At 41.7% G+C, this 15349-nt stretch overlaps 1 protein-coding gene across 2 annotated transcripts in view; it reads right to left on the bottom strand.

Moving 5' to 3' along the window:
* Nucleotides 1–15349, bottom strand: part of SEMA4G (semaphorin 4G) — a 105133-nt gene that overhangs the window by 73175 nt on the left and 16609 nt on the right. Inside the window, exon 2 of one of the 2 annotated variants that reach the window (XM_063132554.1) lies at nt 14249–14359. The gene's annotated coding sequence lies outside the window, so the exon portion shown is untranslated. Of the gene's footprint in view, nt 1–6372; nt 6436–14248; nt 14360–15349 lie in introns of those variants that run through there. The other variant, XM_063132555.1, reaches the window with a different exon arrangement.

Raw genomic sequence — 15349 nt, forward strand, 5'->3', positions numbered from 1 at the left:
GATTGAGGTTTCCCAGCTTGTTCACAGGTGAGCTGGCTTTTCCTTCAGCTTGTTTTCACAATTGCTTACTCCAGTTCAGTTACAAGTGGTAACGTGATATTGCTGCAAACAAGGCAACGTTATCCTTTGTACTGCATTATAAGCAAAGAGGACTGAGAGGGCTAAAGGTATATCCAGACGGGCAGCTTTTCAAACAATTGATCTATTAAAAACTGCCTAAGATGACTCAGGCCACATCATATCCTGGGATGTGTGGCTATTCAGCAGCCTACCTTCTGGATTTCTGTTCTTGTTTCTTGTTTGTACCTTATTTAAAAGATTGAAACTGTCAAGCAATTCATTTAGAACAGGCTTCCCAACCTAATGTCCTCCGGATGTGTCCGACTGCTATTACCATAATTCCCAGGACATGCTGGCTGGGAATTATGGGTGTTGCAGTCTAACACATCTGGAGCGTACCAGGTTGAAGAAAGCTAGTTTAGACAAAAGCCTCCCTCTTCCTGCTCACTGTCTTGCTAGATCTCTTGCACTTCTGCTACTTTTCAGGTTCTAGTTTTGGTGCCCTCTATCCTCTCTACTTAGCCCCTCTGACACATATAATGGGACTACTTTTCCTCTCTTGGGCGCTGTAGCTCTTTGGGATGGACCATTCCAAAGAGGAAGCAAAAGCTTGGCAGACCAGGCACTACTTAGCTGGTGTCCTACAGTGACCAGGCTCATTCAAACAAGATGGCTGCAAGAGTCTGTTTCCTCTTGTCAGCGTTCTGGTGGTCTTGGAGTTGTTCTAAAGGACTGTCATTCTCTTCTTTGCCATCTTTATCCCTCTGTTGCTGGGAAAGCCCTACTGAGAAAGGACTTGGTTCTCTGTGGAGCTGCTCAAGTGTTTTCTTCATGTCCAGCAACAGTATTAAACAAGTCAATTCTCCAGCTTTCCTCTTCCCAGCAGCTGGAAACTCTGCCTCTGGTTCTCAGGAACGGTATATGAACTAGAAGTTCCCAGCCTTCCTTTTTCATCTTTAGGCCTTTGTTGGCAAATTGTTGCTGTTTGATGCTGCTGCTGATAGACATGTGGCTTTCTTTTGCTGCCATGTGATCAGCCAGGATGACTCAGAGAGCAGACAAATGGAGCTGGCCTATAGACATGTTGTGAACAACATCCTCAGACGCTTGCTTCATTAAACGCAAGCTGGCAGAATAAACCTTGTGGGTGTCCTTGTTCCTCAAATCACCAAGCAGGAGCTACCAGAGCTGTTGTGAGAATATTCCCTCTAGCCCACCCCACACACAATGCAAAAAGCTGTGTTTACAGTTGATGGCTCTTTCCTTCTTCCTGCACATCATATGGGCATAGCTTTGTTTCTGCGGGAAAACAGTCAGTTCATTTACATGCTTTCTTCACTGTTTTAAAAACAAATGGCTGTCTGTCCTCTTTTTTAAGACCTTGAACTGCTGGGACCTGGTTGCTGATTTCTGTGGTTGTTGTTGTTGTGGTGGTGGTGATGGTGGGAGTTTTGCCAGAACTGAAAGGAAAGGCAGCTGCTTGCAAAATAATCTAATTCAGCCTTCCCCAACTTAGTCCCCTCCTGATATGCTGGACTATAACTCCCATCATCCCAGACAGCAGACTCGATGGCCTTATAGGCCCCTTCCAACTCTACTATGAATTGTAGTCCAACACATTTTAAGGGTGCCAGTTTGGGGAAGGCTGATCTAGTGTATGGCACAACTTCAGCTTAGATGGTACTGTGCCATAACTCCTGATCTACCAGTTGAAGTATCCCATGCAGTATTGGAAAATGATCCTCATCTCTCACATGCAGTAGTTGGGAGGCTTTTACTTGCCTACAGATAACCTATCAATCTCAAACAGCTACTCATATACAACAATGGAGCACCACAAACGGACAATTATACTGGAACCTGCCCTTGAAACAAACACCACGATCAACATCCAAGGGGGGGCTCAGAAGATGGCAAGCAGGGCGAGGGTCTTCTCAGTGGTGGTCCCCTGACTGTGAGTTCCCCAACGAGGCCCACCCGGTGTCGACACTGTCATCTTTCTGGTGCCAGGTAAAGACCACCTCTATTCCTAGGCATTTAATGGCACATGATAGGGTATCTTTGTCCACTGTTTTAGAACAAGTCTATTAGGAAAAACAATGTTTATTTAAATGTTTTTAGCTGGTTACATTGTTTTAATTTTTCTATGTTACCAATTTTAGACTATTTTTATTAAGTTTTAATTTGTACTTTTATAAATTGTTGTAAACTGCCAGAGAGATTTGGCTATGGGGCGGTATAGAAATGAAATAACTAATTATTATTATTATTATTATTATTATTATTATTTATTTATATAGCACCATCAATGTACATGGTGCTGTACAGATTACATAGTAAATAGCAAGCAGGCTTTTAATAAGTCATCCTCCCTCCACTGAATTGTTAAGACTTATAACCGTTATTATTTTCATAGCTTTATTGCTTGAGGACTTCTGATTATTTTGTTTGAAAGCTGTTCTGTGAACCACTTTAGGGCAGCAAGATAGCAGAGAAATATTAAGATAAATGAAACAAAGATGATAAACATCTGTCAACACCTTGAGAACGGGAGAGAACAGAGAATTGCTTTAGGTAAGTGATCACTTTACATAGCTGTTTGCACACTGAACACAGGTTGATCCAACTAAAGTTACGTGCTCATTGATTCACTTGGAATGATTTCAGAATGTGTTTAACTCATCCTATTGAAATCAATGAGACACTCCCCCCAAATGTACTTAATTTTCGATGAGTAGTATTTTTGATGGGTAATAATGTCCATTTGTTTTCAGATTGGCTCTCTGGAAGTCACTGCTGCCAGACAGTGAAGGGTCAAGAACAGAAGCTTCACTTTCCAATCCATGGGTATTTTTTAAAACACTCTTAAGATAAGGATAATTAGCCCCTTGCTGCAGAAAGGTCATAAAATACGTCCTTTCCCTTAATGTTTGCATTTAGAGAACACTGGTTGACTGGTGATATGCATCATGGTTTAACACCTTCTTTCAGTGTTTGGATGCTGCCAGATTAGATAAGATTTGGCTAGATGTATGCCTTATCATTTGCAGGGACAGCCCTGCAAATGGTTATTCAAACGCTGCAGCACAACTGTCTAGTCCGCACAAAATATAGAGGACAGCCCATAGCTTAGTGGCAGAACATTGCACACAGAAGGTCACACGTTCAATCCCTGGCATCCACAGATAAAAAAGCTCAGGTAGCAGGTAATGGGGTAGGGTAGGGATCCTTGGTCGCAAGCCTAGAGATTCACTGTCAGTCAAGGCAACACTGGGCAAGATGGAGAAATAGTCTGACCTAGTATAGGCAGCTTCCTGGTTCCCTACCAGAGTTATGGGAAGGCTTCAGGCTTGGCTTTGATTTTTTTTTTACTAGAAACCTGAGATTTGCCCATGCAAAAAAATACACTTGAAAATACAAAAATTTGGAACCCAGGGATTTGTTTTGAATACCAGAACTGAACAAAGTTCACAATCCTGTCACACACAAATTCACCCTGGTTACCCTAAGCCAGACTTCCTCAACTCTGTGGCCTTACATTGATGCCTTGGACTACAATTTCTAGCCCAACTAGACTACGACTCCTTCCATAACTCTCACAAGCCAGAGGCATGAGGGAGCCAGATCCAAAGCTGCTCCAAACAGGCCTGATCCAGGCCCATCAACTAAGGGAGTCCTGGAGCTGACATAGGTAATTTTCCCACTTCCATTACTGTCAATGGACAGGGGTGGGGGTGTAGAATTGTAAATATATGGATCTGCCAAGTAAGATAGCCTTGCAAAACTGTCACACATGCACACACCTTCCACCCTGGCTGGTACAAAGAAGCAGGGCTGTGGATGAGGTAGTAGATTCACCTCATGGCTCCCCACTGGCCACAGGACAGGACTGCATGTGGTTCTCATTTGCATTTTTTTCAAGCAGGGGGACGTTGGTACTTTTAAAAAAAACTTTTTAAAAAAGTATAAACCAAAAATGTATAAACCAAAAACTTGCTACTGACTCTTTACCTGAGAGAAACATATTTCTACTTTGAAAAAGCATGAGAAAAAGATTTGGAAAATACAGCTTTAAAAGGGAATACAGGTCCTGGGGTGGCTGGGAACACTCTGAAACAATTAGCTGCCATTCCGCTCAAAACCTAACATATTTTATCCAGGCATTTCTCTATTGATAAACATGACTTCCATTAACTGTCACAAGCCTTTGCTCACAATCAGACTGCACTTCCCATAAGGGTAGACTGTGGTCAACAACATTATGAGAGGCTACCCCAAAGGTTTCTTCTGCAACCCAAGAGGAAAGACGCAGCTGTGCAACAGGTCCAACTCGGTAAATATCAGACGATGGGAGAATTCAGGACTCGGGGGCTGATGTAGTGGCTAAAAGTGCAAGATGGGAAATTCCCAAGTCAAATCTCCCCTCAGCCAAGTACTCAAAAGATTGTGTGCAAGAAGCCACTGTACCGTCTTCCTCTGCATGTGCCACGCATGTGCAACCGCCATTTACATAATTACCCGCAGCACCACGCAGGTTGCCGTCTCGTCCGAACCTGGTGCTCTGCTTGGCAGGGGTGACTTCTTACCCACATCACAACCCATGGCTTGTAGTAGGAGCCACCATGTTGTATTCAGCTGATATGTCAACTTGCATGGCATTGCGTGTAATGATGCAATATGTGATTACAAGTGCAGCACGCAGTGGAAGAAGCCACGGTGGCTTCTTTTCCCTCCATGATCGTCCAGACACAGCCAAAATGTGTATCAGGGAGCCTTATGCTCAGCCACCTACCCATGCTCACCCACATTAGTGAGTTAGTGAATGGGAAATACTTCCAAAAGGCAGTATGTAAATGCTAAGAAGTACTACTTGTGAGCCATCGTGGACTGGACCTCCAAATGTTGGACATCACCAGTGAAGAAAATCCTTGCCACCCCAGGTGATACTCCTGGAAGGAAGTGTAAAGAAACAGTATGCATTTGATTACCTTCTCCTCCTGCCTGAGACCTGCAGAGTGAGCAACAGAAATATAGGTCTGTGCTAGGTCCTACTCAGGGACCCACTGCTAGGACCCACTCAATATAAAACTATGGTATAAAAGTCAAGTGTGCTACTAAGGGAGGATACAGCATGCACCAGGCATCAAAAATATGAGAAACAGTGATCTCCCCTGACCCCTTGCATTGGGTGCACCTACATTGACACTGGGTGCACCTACATCTATGATTATGGCATGTTCCACATGCACACATCCCTAATGCAGACATAAAAGCATTCCTCCCAGAAGAGGAACAGTGTGTGCCCAGGGGTTGTGTGCATCAGAGCACAATGGAGCTTTTGACTGTGCACATGACTTATGGGAGTCAACAGTTGTAAGGCTGATCAGGAGGGCTCCAAGAGACATGTGCTCCAGCCTCCATATAGCAAGTCAAGACCATTTCTAACAAATAAGCCCATAAAACAGAAAAAAGTTTGGCTATGGCAAAAGAAGCCAAAGGACACAAAGTAAGAGGCAACTCAACACCACAATGTGTTCAGGAAGCCATACTCAGGTGGTTCAAGCAAGCTAGACATACAATATACTACTGGAGAAAGACACCAGGGAAAATTTGCTTGCCAAACCCTAGTGGGTCAAGCAGTTAAACCTTTGATGCCAAAGTAAAACACGCCACTATACATGCTACGTAACAAAAGAGATAAAAATCACACTTTACAAAATACATGCTGTACCAAAGAAAGATTGATGCACTTTATTCCTGAAACGTGCTTTGCATGAAATAGTAATACAACTACACAGCATGGATGGCTATGATCAAATTTAGATCTCTCTCTCTCTCTCTCTCTTTCTCTCTCATACACACACCCCACATAGGTGCTATAAAGTAAAAATGAACATGTAGCGAGATCCAACCACAAATGTAACATGTTGCAGAGCACAACACTCTTGCCTAGGATCCAAAGACAAATCTACCCTTTCTGCGCATAGCAGCCAGGTTAGAAATTGCATTTCAATGAAAACAGCGTAAAAATACAGACTGTAAATGACTGACATGCTAGAACATGGCAAAAACCACCGGCCAAGAAGCTCAAGCAGCAAAATCAGTTTGCTAGAGGACTTCTTAATGAAGACAATTGGAATTAAAACTGGTATCCATTTATTTCCTTTGTTAAAGAACGCAAGAATTTTACTCAACCCACTCTAGGACAAGCAGAAGGTAGCTCTGGATCTAGTGGTATATATCTGAGTGATCAGCAAGGATTTCTGACTCCCAGTTGTTTAACAATAGCAGCAACAAAATGACTTTTCTTACCTAAACGGAGCAGTTGGGATGATGAAAAGTTGAGATAACCAGAAGTGGACTTTTGCTCACTTCCGTTCTGGCACTCAAAAACAAATTCCTAGGCTCAGAATGTTCTCAGGGACACACACTTCTTTGCTTCTAAGAGATTGGTTGCGTTCAGACAACACACTAGTCAATGGTGGGTTAATAGTCAACTCCCACGGTTGATTATCCAGGGGCTACTCCCCACAGGGCATGATAACAATCAGCTGTGGTGTGGATTAAGGCCAGTGTCGAGTTGACTATTAGTTAATAGTGTGTTTAACTGACACATCCTCCACTCTCTCTCCCCCTCCTCAGTCCTCCCACTGTCATCCCATCAACCACTGCAAGTTCTGCCAGCTGGACTACATCAGCACCCACCGCTTTGGTCACTCTTGCCAGGAGATTCTGTAGTCACCAGAAATAACCAGCTGTACGACGAAATAGTCAACAGTGCCCGACAGACAACACAATAACCAACAGTTGTTCAAATAATCAACTCTGTATGGTGTTGGTTATTTGTGTATGTTATTTTGGCCAAATAACCAACCATGGTGTGAAAAACTCCCAATGGACAATACAACAACTGTTGACTATTTAAGCCACCATTGACTATTTAACCCACCATTGGTTATTGTGTCATCCAAACCACCTGACTCTGGTTAATCACTCTTCAAATTCTAGTTTTAAAAAACCAAAATAGCTCCAATAAGCCTAAGGCCTGCCCACCCTTGCTCCAAGACAGCCTTCCCCAACCTGGTGTCCTGCAGATGTGTTGGACAACAACTCCCATAATTACACATCCAGCTATGGGAGTTGTAGTCCAACACATCTAAAGGCCACCAAGGTGGGGAAGGTTTCTCTAAGATGACTCTTTACTTGTTTTTCTCAGAACTTTAACTCAGCTTTTTCTCCTCCCTGGGAAGGATGATAAATCTCTTTGCTGTTACGCTTGTTAAGTACTTCCTTTGTTCAGTTGTAGTTATACTCCAAACGGTGAATGTAACCCAACGTGACAAGAATTTTGTTTTTTTGTGCTATGTTATGGTACATGAATACAAGTTTATTTTTAAAGATTGAGGAGGGGAATGTACACCTGACACTTGACAAAGTGATTCCTAATGTTCCTATTAAAGAGTCCAGGGCAGTGTTTGGCAACACTTGGTGTCATATATGAAAAAGAAAACTGGAAGGATGCAGAAATTAACTCTTCCAGCATTGGGCATGTAGCTTATACATCTAGGCCAGGGGTGGGCAGAAGGTAGATTCCAGATTTTTTGGACCTCAATTCTCAGAAGGCCTTACCAGCATGGCCAATGGTCAGGAATGCTGAGAGTTGACATTCAAAATACCTAGAGCTCTACCCCTGATCTAGGTTGATAAAAGAAAAGGACTTCAACCCAGACATGGGTGGGTGTGCACACACACACACCTTCTGATTTTAAAAAATCATGCAACTTCACTGGTCATAAACAGGGGATGGAGGAGAGTTGGGTTTTTAAAAAGCAAACAAGAGCTGAACTTTGTTACCTTACATGTTTGTCTCTCTAGAAAGGGATTGGCTGTAGACAGAACACCCAGCCTGTTCTGGCTTCAAGAAAAAGGCGGAGGGGGAAACCAGACAAGGCCCTCCCCTTATCACAAAAGCAAATGTTGACTAACGTTTAACCAAAGCAGCAGGGCAGAGTCAGCCCAAGTTCCTTTTCTACGAGAGGTATCCAAGAGAAACGGAGGCAAGATCAGCAGTGAACAAGGCAGCCCTTCAGCATATCCTTATTGATGAAGGCTTGAAGAGTGATAGAATCGGGTATTTTGGTAAAGCTGAAATTACAGCAGCTTCCAAAGTACTCCCTTCCTTGGGATCAGTGTGTAGCTTTTTGTTTTTATGGACAATCAAGCCATTGGTTATAAAAACCTAGTTAATGTTTAACCCAGAGAACTGTTGCAATCGCAAGAAGTTAACTCATCTTTGGCTTGGACTGGCAACCCCAGTCGTTAGAAATCTCTCCCTTTAAAGCCAGCAGAGGGGAGTGGAGGGGAGATTATCTTACTAGGTGAAGGATTAGAAGAAGTCATCCATCAAGAGTTCAATCAAGGGAAAAGCTCAGCTTGTGATTCTGGCTATAATATATCAACCAGGGTACAATGACGTTTAGAGCCACTGCCCATCAACTCCCCACAGTAGAGTCAGAGTTACAGGAAATTGGATTTGTTGTGCAGGTTACACATGGGTTACTTACTGGGAAGCGTTAAGGGCAGGAAATAGGATAAAATTCTCATACCAATTTAGCCTAACTTCACATCCTTTTCATACCCCAATGCAACGACACCTGCAAATGTGTTTCAGTGCCTTGTTTTAGTTTGAAGCTGTGAACAGACATACCTATGCACAAACATCAACTCTGAATCCTTCCATAATTGTTCCAAAATTAGCCCTCCTAAGTGCAATCCTAGGCAAGTTTAGACAGGCTGGGGCATGCTGGAAGTTGGATGGGGCATGCTGGCTGGAGCATGCTGGGAGTTGTAGGAATTTTTTTTGTCGAAATATGCAAAGGATTGCCCATCCACCCAACCTACTAGCTCGCAGGATAAGTGAAAAGCAAATAATAATAATAATTCAAGACAGAAGCTGGCTAGCTACATTTATTATACTCAGAAACTAGATGAGTATCACCTCCCTAGCCACCACCTCCCCTCCCAAAGGCAAAGCTACCAGCTAATTTAACCTAGACCAAAAAAAAACACATTCCTGACTCCTGGAATTTGATACTGATCCTGGCAGGCACATTAACAAAACTTACATCAACCAAGACCCAAAATAGAGTCTTTGTGACATACCTATAAAATATAATTTCACTTTTGACATCTTATCTCAAGTTGTAAACAATAATGGAAGAGGGAAATTGCCAACTAAATTTTCATGTGAGTTTTTATTATAATTCTATCGTATTATTTTACATTATTCCTTTTATTCGTTTTCTTTATTGTAAATCACTTTGAACACTTGTTGGAAAAGCAGCATATCGATGATTAATAATAAATCAAATAAGCAAGTGTAAAGAGAGAGCTGAGGAAGAGCCAAGCTTTTAACTGTTTTTCAGTATCTGTACCAGTTTTCAGCCTCAACTTCTTTGGACATTTGGAAGTTCCAGGGTAGTCTTTTTTCTTTTCTTTTCTTTTTTTTACCATCGATACTTCTAGATGGACAGCTCCTAGCACTACTAAAGATATTATGCAGCTATTCCATAATCAAAAGGAATTATGCAGTTATTCCATCTCCCCCCTTCACACACATTCACAATTTAACAGATTTTTTTGTGGCAAGAAAAAAGACAGAAGCAGCGGTGGGAAAACCTGGGAGGATTACAAGCGGGTGACAACATCATCCGGACCCCCTGTACAATGAGGCAGGACGACTGCATGATAAAAGCCTCATCTGGAAGCCCCATTAGGAGAGAATACTGAGCCCTATAGTGCCTTTTTAAATATTTTTTTTATTTTCAAGCATACCGGTTAAGCAAAGGGAGAGCAGGCAGACTCACAAGCAGTCTCAGTTCCTAAACCAGCATCATTTCTCCCAAACAAACAGCAGCTCTTAAAAACTACAGGCTCTTTTCTCTTTCGAGGAGGTGGGGGACAAATTCAAATGGCACAACTGTTTCTTTTAATCTCCACCCCGGCTGGTTTGATGCAACCCAAATTTGTGGGTTGGAGGTGCCATCGGCCATTATACAAGCTCCTTTGGCTATCAAAGCATACAAAAGCCAGAGAGGGTGGGGGCAAGCACGGAAGTCACTTGCCATTGCCAAAGAGAGCATGCTTCCACCAATATTAACTATTCAGATGATAAGGTTCAGAGATTTTGATTACAGACTAACCGATGTTCCATTCTGAAGCAGAATAAGCAACAGGGGCGTGCTTGAGTAACTAAAGGCCAACTTCACACAGCCACGTTTCATATTAACATTTGATCTGCGATGGCTTTTTTCTTTCTTTCAGACAACCTGGAACAGTTTTTCCAGCTGGACATCAGGAAAAACTTCCTGACTGTTAGAGCAGTACGATAATGGAATCAGTTGCCTGGTGAGGTTGTGGGCTCTCCCACACTAGAGGCCTTCAAGAGGCAGCTGGACAACCATCTGTCAGGGATGCTTTAGGGTGGATTCCTGCATTGAGCAGGACTCGATGGCCTTGTAGGCCCCTTCCAACTCTGCTATTCTATGATTCTATGTGCATGCTGAAAACGTAGACAGAGCAGGTGATCAGATCCCAATTTAAGAAGCCACATTCATTTTCAGAAGGTGCACCTAAGTTGGGACCTGGGGTTGTGATAGAACACTCCTATTTCCCCAAGATCAAAAGTGGTTTTGTATAGCAACTTAGTGTGCAAAACTGGAAAAACATCCGGATTAGAAATTTAATTTAACTGCAAGAACTGCCAACCAAGGCATAACACTAGTAGTTCTCTTTCAAACATTGCCAAGGGGAAGTTTGACAATCAAATACATATGACACAAGAAAAAGTTCACAGGGAAAGCAGAGACAATAAAAAGTGGAACATGACCACAGTTGATAGATATCAGGCTGATTTAGGTTTCTATATTTAGATGAGTTGGGATATCCATTTTACTCTGTGCTCTTTAACCATGCATTTGGTTTCAAGTGGGAGTTCTCCACCTTGAATAGACGCTTGCTAATTTCATTGCAGTTTGTGCCTCCCGTACTTGCATTTGAATCCAAAAACAAAACCTCTTAGGAGATCCCTGGTACTCATCCCTCCCTACAGTGCAAGGCACAGAATTCAGCATCTCAAGAATTTCAGCTTTCACCTAAAAATAAAGTAGGTTTCTAGTCCTTGTGGCTGAAAATGTGGGCTTTAAAGTACATACGCAATGTCTGGTGAAATCTCTGAAGTTAAAGAGGGTCTCAGTAACACTTCTAGCTGTCAAGAAGCAAGGTATTAAGGGCCTGCACTTTTTGCCCATTCCCATCACCAGAAACTGTTAATACATATTAGGCACATTTTAATTTGTGTAATTTATACTGATTAGGAAATCCAGCAATTCTGCCACTCCATATACCCCTAGTATATGGAGAGACAACAGGGCCAAACTAGATGTGACGTTAATTGTGTGATTACATTCAATGTGTCTGGTTTTGCCTCCTAAAGAACAGCCATGGAGGGGCTGGGTGGGATAGGGAAGTGCATTGGTAGGGGAGTTCACCCTCCCCACGAAATCTCTAGATGAAAACCCCCACCTCCAAACTGTTATTAGCAGCCCCAGGAGGGAAGCTTCCATTGGAATTGATCACCCTCAATCCTAGCCAAAGAAGATGCTGCAATAACCTTGCTCTGAAGCTAGGAAAAGATTCACCTTGACTGCCAAATCAGAGTCTGAAAGAAAGGGCTGCTAAATTTGGGTTCCTAACAGACTGACAGTTCTGCACTTCTTTAATCTCTTACTCCTCCTCCACATTAAGTCCAATGACCTGTATGCCCCCTGCTTGCCAGGCCTTTGGAGCCTTAAGCATTGCCTTTTGTACCAAAATGAGGCCATGTGAGTCTGATAGTTAACATTTCCACCTATCAATGTTCTTTGTGTTCGAGTCAAAAAGATTCCATTGGGCGACTTCTATGCATCAAAGAGATGCAATTATAGCTCCTTAAGAATGGCACCACAATAGCAATTTCTGTCTCTCAGCCACAGGCAGCCTCTCTGAATACTATATTCTGACACATCTGAACAGTATTCAGCTGCCAGCAAATAGGCTGCATTACAGCTCTGGCTGCTGTATTTCAGCTGCAATTCCAAACCTAAAGCAGACATTTGCTTGGAAACAAGACACAGTGATTTCGATGGAATTTAAGCAAGCTTAGGCATTTATTATTAATTCGGCCATGAGGACATTAGCTATTTCATCATCACACTTGTATCCCTCCCTTCCTCCAAGGGGCTCATGGCAGTAGACCTAGGATTACCCCATTCATTGTCATAATAAGCCTGCGAGGTAGGTGAGACAGAGATTATGACAAAGGGGAAAAACATGAGCCAAGAAGGCAGCATGAGGGATGGAGTACAAGAACTAAGATCCATGGAAATAAGAGGAGATATAGGCCACAAACTCTAGTTTGGAAAAATCAGCTCCCCAGCCTGATTTTTAGGCTACCTTTTAACATTGCCTCCAGATTTCTGAAGCTTGTTTGTTTGTTTTATGTTTACCATGAGGACTAGAAACTCATTTTTATTTGAAATGAGTAAAAGCCAATAATCAATTAACCAAGTTCTGTGCCAGATTCTACACAGAGTTTCCCGAAGCCAAGGGATGTATATATCCCAGGAGGATATATCCCAGCCTAGCACATAATGACAAGGTATGGGAAATAAAATGAACAGAGTAAGGCAGAGGGCCTTATAATATATTTAATGATATATATTATAGAGATTTAGGAAATGGAACCTGCAAGGGCACAATGATCTCATCATCAGAAAGCAGGTCAAATTCTGAGAGTGCATAGCAAGGTGAAACAAAATAAGCCTTCAATCTAAGTAGGAACTTGACTACAATAGGTATCAGGGCACTGAAGACAAATAGCTAAATCAATTGTTTTTAATGTTCTTTATTTCAGAATTCATTTTTATATAAGCAGTTAGCAGCTAGCTGTATAATTACAACTAAGGATAATTACAACTAAGGATATTTGCTATCCTTCATGATATTTTCCTATATCCAACATCACGTACTTTTATCATGCCAGATACTTAAATAATTTGTACGCCAATATATACTGATCCTCTTTTGAGCAGTAGTTTTTTCCCGTTTTTTCCAGCAAAGAAAACTTTTCAACTTTTGCCACTGAGCATTCCAAGGGACCTTTATTCCCCAAATTTCATTGACAAACTATTTTAACACACATAGACTATCAATAATTTCTCAATCGTTTGTTTATTTGTAACATAACTGGCCCACCAAATGGAAATTCAAAGCAACTAACAGATTTCACTGGAAGAGATTTAAGCATTATGATGAGCAGGACTTCTATATCTTGGGCTGGATCATATCTACTACTAACAACACACATACATTAAAAAAACACCTATATGGGTTGATATAAGAAGTACAAAGGTCTCTTTGAATGGAGAGGACTAGAATGGTGCAACATCTTCACATGATAAAGTTGGTATCAATGGAGAAATACAGTCTCTCCCATGGAATGATCTATGTTTGCGATTTGGCAAAACAATATTAAATATTTCCAAGATCTGATTTCTGGTGGACATATTAACACTTAGAAGATCAGAGTAGAATCTACAATGGAAATGATACTAATTTTTCAATTCTTCTAAAATTGCAGCTTCTTAAATAAAGAAAACAAATTATTAGTGCTACTATTGAGGAGATCCTTTGAAGACCTACTTCAAAATGTTCAAGTTATTACAAAGGATTTAAATAATTTGCTATAAATACCAGACAACAAGACAATCCTGAAGAAATCCATAAAGTTACTAGACATCATTTGGAATGAATAAAAAAATAGTGAATCTTACAGGGGATGAAGAAAATTCTATCACCATAAACAGCCAGTCATAAATATGTTTATTACTGCAAGAATTATTATCATGAACCACTTCTACTAAAAGCCAATGGCAAAAAAAACACCCTGCAACATTGTCCAAATTAAGATAATGGCACATGGTTATCAAATAAAGAATAAATTTCTAGGAAGATGATTTCCCTGGATATCTCACATAGAGAATTTACATGAATGTTTTAGACTTCAACAGAGAACCTTATTTTTAAAATAATTAGACATCATTTAGGTCTGAAATGTTGAGCCTTTAAAAAGTACACTAAAAATATTTACCTTTTCCTCTTTTTCCAGTCCAGGCTCTGTTTTGTATTACATTCCTTACTATTTGGTAGATTTCATTTGTAGTTATTATTATTTTTTGTTTCAGATGCCTACATAGATTCCCTGTTAAAAGAAAATAATAATTAACTGAGACAATGTATATTTTACATTGCAGCATGATTTCTGTACTGAAGGTAACCAATACAAAACACAAAACAAAACAGAAGTGTTGGACTACAACACCCATCACTGTCAGCCTGCATGGACAACTGTAGTTAGAATCATAGAATCATAGAATCATAGAATAGCAGAGTTGGAAGGGGCCTACAAGGCCATCGAGTCCAACCCCCTGCTCAATGCAGGAATCCACCCTAAAGCATCCCTGACAGATGGTTGTCCAGCTGCCTCTTGAATGCCTCTAGTGTGGGAGAGCCCACAACCTCCCTAGGTAGCTGATTCCACTGTCGCACTGCTCTAACAGTCAGGAAGTTTTTCCTGATGTCCAGCCGGAATCTGGCTTCCTTTAACTTGAGCCCGTTATTCCGTGTCCTGCACTCTGGGAGAATCGAGAAGAGATCCTGGCCCTCCTCTGTGTGACAACCTTTTAAGTATTTGAAGAGTGCTATCATGTCTCCCCTCAATCTTCTCTTCTCCAGGCTAAACATGCCCAGTTCTTTCAGTCTCTCTTCATAGGGCTTTGTTTCTAGACCTCTGATCATCCTCGTTGCCCTCTTCTGAACACGCTCCAGCTTGTCTGCGTCCTCACTTCTGGAGAGAACTAAGTTGAGGAAAGCTGCTAATGCTTGAACAGATGGGGATGTTTTGAAGGCAAGTTAAAACCTGACAACATGAAGGTTTGACAGGCCTCTCTAGGTGGGCATTTCACCCCCACTAAGAAAGCCAGATCTCATTTCACAGGCAAGCTGGATACGAGAAAAGCAGCAAGCTCTAGCATAGCCATCCCAGACCTGGTTCCTTCTAGACATGCTGGATTGCAAATCCCATCATCCCCAGGCAGCATGAGATAGATTGGGCCCAGGCCATGTAGACCTTTATACACAATTGTTAATTAATGATCAAGGGCTGTCAGATATAATTTCTCGTTCTCCAGCT

Source organism: Elgaria multicarinata, chromosome 8 (genome assembly GCF_023053635.1).
Source record: "Elgaria multicarinata webbii isolate HBS135686 ecotype San Diego chromosome 8, rElgMul1.1.pri, whole genome shotgun sequence".
Taxonomy (NCBI): domain Eukaryota; kingdom Metazoa; phylum Chordata; class Lepidosauria; order Squamata; family Anguidae; genus Elgaria; species Elgaria multicarinata.